Below are 7,500 nucleotides of genomic sequence, written 5' to 3' on the forward strand. Positions count from 1 at the left end.
TTTCATATAAGTATTAATTGTATAAAGTCTATGAAGTAATAAATTTTCATATAAGTATTAATTGTATAAAGTCTATGAAGTAATAAATTTTCATATAAGTATTAATTGTATAAAGTCTATGAAGTAATAAATTTTCATATAAGTATTAATTGTATAAAGTCTATGAAGTAATAAATTTTCATATAAGTACTAAATGTATAAAGTCTATGAAGTAATAAATTTTCATATAAGTAGTAAATATATAAAGTCTATGAAGTAATAAATTTTCATATAAGTATTAAATGTATAAAGTCTATGAAGTAATGAATTTTCATATAAGTATTAATTGTATAAAGTCTATGAAGTAATAAATTTTCATATAAGTATTAATTGTATAAAGTCTATGAAGTAATAAATTTTCATATAACTATTAATTGTATAAAGTCTATGAAGTAATAAATTTTCATATAAGTATTAATTGTATAAAGTCTATGAAGTAATAAATTTTCATATAAGTATTAAATGTATAAAGTCTATGAAGTAATAAATTTTCATATAAGTATTAATTGTATAAAGTCTATGAAGTAATAAATTTTCATATAAGTATTAATTGTATAAAGTCTATGAAGTAATAAATTTTCATATAAGTAGTAAATATATAAAGTCTATGAAGTAATAAATTTTCATATAAGTATTAAATGTATAAAGTCTATGAAGTAATAAATTTTCATATAAGTATTAATTGTATAAAGTCTATGAAGTAATAAATTTTCATATAAGTATTAATTGTATAAAGTCTATGAAGTAATAAATTTTCATATAAGTATTAATTGTATAAAGTCTATGAAGTAATAAATTTTCATATAAGTACTAAATGTATAAAGTCTATGAAGTAATAAATTTTCATATAAGTAGTAAATATATAAAGTCTATGAAGTAATAAATTTTCATATAAGTATTAATTGTATAAAGTCTATGAAGTAATAAATTTTCATATAAGTATTAATTGTATAAAGTCTATGAAGTAATAAATTTTCATATAAGTACTAAATGTATAAAGTCTATGAAGTAATAAATTTTCATATAAGTAGTAAATATATAAAGTCTATGAAGTAATAAATTTTCATATAAGTATTAAATGTATAAAGTCTATGAAGTAAAATATAAAGTCTATGAAGTAATAAATTTTTATATAAGTATAAAAAATATAAAGTCTATGAAGTAATGAATTTTCATATAAGTATTAAATGTATAAAGTCTATGAAGTAATAAATTTTCATATAAGTATTAATTGTATAAAGTCTATGAAGTAATAAATTTTCATATAAGTATTAATTGTATAAAGTCTATGAAGTAATAAATTTTCATATAAGTATTAATTGTATAAAGTCTATGAAGTAATAAATTTTCATATAAGTATTAATTGTATAAAGTCTATGAAGTAATAAATTTTCATATAAGTATTAATTGTATAAAGTCTATGAAGTAATAAATTTTCATATAAGTATTAATTGTATAAAGTCTATGAAGTAATAAATTTTCATATAAGTATTAATTGTATAAAGTCTATGAAGTAATAAATTTTCATATAAGTACTAAATGTATAAAGTCTATGAAGTAATAAATTTTCATATAAGTAGTAAATATATAAAGTCTATGAAGTAATAAATTTTCATATAAGTATTAAATGTATAAAGTCTATGAAGTAAAATATAAAGTCTATGAAGTAATAAATTTTTATATAAGTATAAAAAATATAAAGTCTATGAAGTAATGAATTTTCATATAAGTATTAAATGTATAAAGTCTATGAAGTAATAAATTTTCATATAAGTATTAATTGTATAAAGTCTATGAAGTAATAAATTTTCATATAAGTATTAATTGTATAAAGTCTATGAAGTAATAAATTTTCATATAAGTATTAATTGTATAAAGTCTATGAAGTAATAAATTTTCATATAAGTACTAAATGTATAAAGTCTATGAAGTAATAAATTTTCATATAAGTAGTAAATATATAAAGTCTATGAAGTAATAAATTTTCATATAAGTATTAATTGTATAAAGTCTATGAAGTAATAAATTTTCATATAAGTATTAATTGTATAAAGTCTATGAAGTAATAAATTTTCATATAAGTACTAAATGTATAAAGTCTATGAAGTAATAAATTTTCATATAAGTAGTAAATATATAAAGTCTATGAAGTAATAAATTTTCATATAAGTATTAAATGTATAAAGTCTATGAAGTAAAATATAAAGTCTATGAAGTAATAAATTTTTATATAAGTATAAAAAATATAAAGTCTATGAAGTAATGAATTTTCATATAAGTATTAAATGTATAAAGTCTATGAAGTAATAAATTTTCATATAAGTATTAATTGTATAAAGTCTATGAAGTAATAAATTTTCATATAAGTATTAATTGTATAAAGTCTATGAAGTAATAAATTTTCATATAAGTATTAATTGTATAAAGTCTATGAAGTAATAAATTTTCATATAAGTATTAATTGTATAAAGTCTATGAAGTAATAAATTTTCATATAAGTATTAATTGTATAAAGTCTATGAAGTAATAAATTTTCATATAAGTATTAATTGTATAAAGTCTATGAAGTAATAAATTTTCATATAAGTATTAATTGTATAAAGTCTATGAAGTAATAAATTTTCATATAAGTATTAATTGTATAAAGTCTATGAAGTAATAAATTTTCATATAAGTATTAATTGTATAAAGTCTATGAAGTAATAAATTTTCATATAAGTATTAATTGTATAAAGTCTATGAAGTAATAAATTTTCATATAAGTATTAATTGTATAAAGTCTATGAAGTAATAAATTTTCATATAAGTATTAATTGTATAAAGTCTATGAAGTAATGAATTTTCATATAAGTATTAAATGTATAAAGTCTATGAAGTAATAAATTTTCATATAAGTATTAATTGTATAAAGTCTATGAAGTAATAAATTTTCATATAAGTATTAATTGTATAAAGTCTATGAAGTAATAAATTTTCATATAAGTATTAATTGTATAAAGTCTATGAAGTAATAAATTTTCATATAAGTACTAAATGTATAAAGTCTATGAAGTAATAAATTTTCATATAAGTAGTAAATATATAAAGTCTATGAAGTAATAAATTTTCATATAAGTATTAATTGTATAAAGTCTATGAAGTAATAAATTTTCATATAAGTATTAATTGTATAAAGTCTATGAAGTAATAAATTTTCATATAAGTATTAATTGTATAAAGTCTATGAAGTAATAAATTTTCATATAAGTACTAAATGTATAAAGTCTATGAAGTAATAAATTTTCATATAAGTAGTAAATATATAAAGTCTATGAAGTAATAAATTTTCATATAAGTATTAAATGTATAAAGTCTATGAAGTAATGAATTTTCATATAAGTATTAATTGTATAAAGTCTATGAAGTAATAAATTTTCATATAAGTATTAATTGTATAAAGTCTATGAAGTAATAAATTTTCATATAACTATTAATTGTATAAAGTCTATGAAGTAATAAATTTTCATATAAGTATTAATTGTATAAAGTCTATGAAGTAATAAATTTTCATATAAGTATTAAATGTATAAAGTCTATGAAGTAATAAATTTTCATATAAGTATTAATTGTATAAAGTCTATGAAGTAATAAATTTTCATATAAGTATTAATTGTATAAAGTCTATGAAGTAATAAATTTTCATATAAGTATTAATTGTATAAAGTCTATGAAGTAATAAATTTTCATATAAGTATTAATTGTATAAAGTCTATGAAGTAATAAATTTTCATATAAGTATTAATTGTATAAAGTCTATGAAGTAATAAATTTTCATATAAGTATTAATTGTATAAAGTCTATGAAGTAATAAATTTTCATATAAGTATTAATTGTATAAAGTCTATGAAGTAATAAATTTTCATATAAGTATTAATTGTATAAAGTCTATGAAGTAATAAATTTTCATATAAGTATTAATTGTATAAAGTCTATGAAGTAATAAATTTTCATATAAGTATTAATTGTATAAAGTCTATGAAGTAATAAATTTTCATATAAGTATTAATTGTATAAAGTCTATGAAGTAATAAATTTTCATATAAGTATTAATTGTATAAAGTCTATGAAGTAATAAATTTTCATATAAGTATTAATTGTATAAAGTCTATGAAGTAATAAATTTTCATATAAGTATTAATTGTATAAAGTCTATGAAGTAATAAATTTTCATATAAGTATTAATTGTATAAAGTCTATGAAGTAATAAATTTTCATATAACTATTAATTGTATAAAGTCTATGAAGTAATAAATTTTCATATAAGTATTAATTGTATAAAGTCTATGAAGTAATAAATTTTCATATAAGTATTAAATGTATAAAGTCTATGAAGTAATGAATTTTCATATAAGTATTAATTGTATAAAGTCTATGAAGTAATAAATTTTCATATAAGTATTAATTGTATAAAGTCTATGAAGTAATAAATTTTCATATAACTATTAATTGTATAAAGTCTATGAAGTAATAAATTTTCATATAAGTATTAATTGTATAAAGTCTATGAAGTAATAAATTTTCATATAAGTATTAAATGTATAAAGTCTATGAAGTAATAAATTTTCATATAAGTATTAATTGTATAAAGTCTATGAAGTAATAAATTTTCATATAAGTATTAATTGTATAAAGTCTATGAAGTAATAAATTTTCATATAAGTATTAATTGTATAAAGTCTATGAAGTAATAAATTTTCATATAAGTATTAATTGTATAAAGTCTATGAAGTAATAAATTTTCATATAAGTATTAATTGTATAAAGTCTATGAAGTAATAAATTTTCATATAAGTATTAATTGTATAAAGTCTATGAAGTAATAAATTTTCATATAAGTAGTAAATATATAAAGTCTATGAAGTAATAAATTTTCATATAAGTATTAAATGTATAAAGTCTATGAAGTAATAAATTTTCATATAAGTATTAATTGTATAAAGTCTATGAAGTAATAAATTTTCATATAAGTATTAATTGTATAAAGTCTATGAAGTAATAAATTTTCATATAAGTATTAATTGTATAAAGTCTATGAAGTAATAAATTTTCATATAAGTACTAAATGTATAAAGTCTATGAAGTAATAAATTTTCATATAAGTAGTAAATATATAAAGTCTATGAAGTAATAAATTTTCATATAAGTATTAATTGTATAAAGTCTATGAAGTAATAAATTTTCATATAAGTATTAATTGTATAAAGTCTATGAAGTAATAAATTTTCATATAAGTACTAAATGTATAAAGTCTATGAAGTAATAAATTTTCATATAAGTAGTAAATATATAAAGTCTATGAAGTAATAAATTTTCATATAAGTATTAAATGTATAAAGTCTATGAAGTAAAATATAAAGTCTATGAAGTAATAAATTTTTATATAAGTATAAAAAATATAAAGTCTATGAAGTAATGAATTTTCATATAAGTATTAAATGTATAAAGTCTATGAAGTAATAAATTTTCATATAAGTATTAATTGTATAAAGTCTATGAAGTAATAAATTTTCATATAAGTATTAATTGTATAAAGTCTATGAAGTAATAAATTTTCATATAAGTATTAATTGTATAAAGTCTATGAAGTAATAAATTTTCATATAAGTATTAATTGTATAAAGTCTATGAAGTAATAAATTTTCATATAAGTATTAATTGTATAAAGTCTATGAAGTAATAAATTTTCATATAAGTATTAATTGTATAAAGTCTATGAAGTAATAAATTTTCATATAAGTATTAATTGTATAAAGTCTATGAAGTAATAAATTTTCATATAAGTATTAATTGTATAAAGTCTATGAAGTAATAAATTTTCATATAAGTATTAATTGTATAAAGTCTATGAAGTAATAAATTTTCATATAAGTATTAATTGTATAAAGTCTATGAAGTAATAAATTTTCATATAAGTATTAATTGTATAAAGTCTATGAAGTAATAAATTTTCATATAAGTATTAATTGTATAAAGTCTATGAAGTAATAAATTTTCATATAAGTATTAATTGTATAAAGTCTATGAAGTAATGAATTTTCATATAAGTATTAAATGTATAAAGTCTATGAAGTAATAAATTTTCATATAAGTATTAATTGTATAAAGTCTATGAAGTAATAAATTTTCATATAAGTATTAATTGTATAAAGTCTATGAAGTAATAAATTTTCATATAAGTATTAATTGTATAAAGTCTATGAAGTAATAAATTTTCATATAAGTATTAATTGTATAAAGTCTATGAAGTAATAAATTTTCATATAAGTAGTAAATATATAAAGTCTATGAAGTAATAAATTTTCATATGAGTATTAAATGTATAAAGTCTATGAAGTAAAATATAAAGTCTATGAAGTAATAAATTTTTATATAAGTATAAAAAATATAAAGTCTATGAAGTAATGAATTTTCATATAAGTATTAAATGTATAAAGTCTATGAAGTAATAAATTTTCATATAAGTATTAAATGTATAAAGTCTATGAAGTAATAAATTTTCATATAAGTATTAAATATGAAGTCATACAAGTTAAAAATTTAAAAAAAAAATCGATTGTAAAAATACTTTTGATGTTATTAGTTGTATTATGACCATGACGATATTTGAAAATGATATAAATTACCCACGTATATATGAGTTTTTAAATTTTAAATAGGTTAAAAGAATTTTTCCATATATTTTCGGGTTGGTAACGTCAACATGGGAGAGAACATTTATAACAAATTTGCACAAATCTGCTCAAATTGACATATACTGAAATAGTACTTATATGAAAATTTATTGCTTCATAGACTTTATACATTTAGTACTTATATGAAAATTTTTTACTGCTAGGAAATGTATTATACTTTTATATATTTGAATTCCTTATGTTAGTTTATTAGTAAGAAATTGTTTTTAAATACTTATAAGTATGAATATTACTATACTTATATGATTTATGTATTTAGTACTTGTATGAAAATTTTCATACTTGTATGACTTTATTTACTTAGTATTTATATGGAAATATTTTTTACTTTATATGTATTTTTAAGTAAATATGAAAATGAAAGTTGATTTTGTGTGCCTTTTTATTCCTGGTTTTTATACAGTTAGTTTAAATAGAAATAGATTTTGTTTTATACAAAACTCTATATTCTGTACTAACATATTGTATATAATGAGCGTTTTTTATTCCTGGTTTCCTACAGTTAGTTTAAATAGAAATAGATTTTGTTTTATACAAAAACATAAAAAATCTATTATTCTATACTAACATATTGTAGAAATAAATATTAAACAATATTTTAGTTTTATTTGTGAGCTATTCTAATATTTACTCATAAAATATATGTGTAAAAGGATGGTTTTTAAATAAAATAAAATATTAATGTGTTGCACCCGAAAATACTTTTTATCATATATTTATTATTGAAATA

This window comes from Bactrocera oleae, unplaced genomic scaffold (genome assembly GCF_042242935.1).
Source record: "Bactrocera oleae isolate idBacOlea1 unplaced genomic scaffold, idBacOlea1 ctg00000017.1, whole genome shotgun sequence".
In the NCBI taxonomy this organism is placed as follows: Eukaryota; Metazoa; Arthropoda; class Insecta; order Diptera; family Tephritidae; genus Bactrocera; species Bactrocera oleae.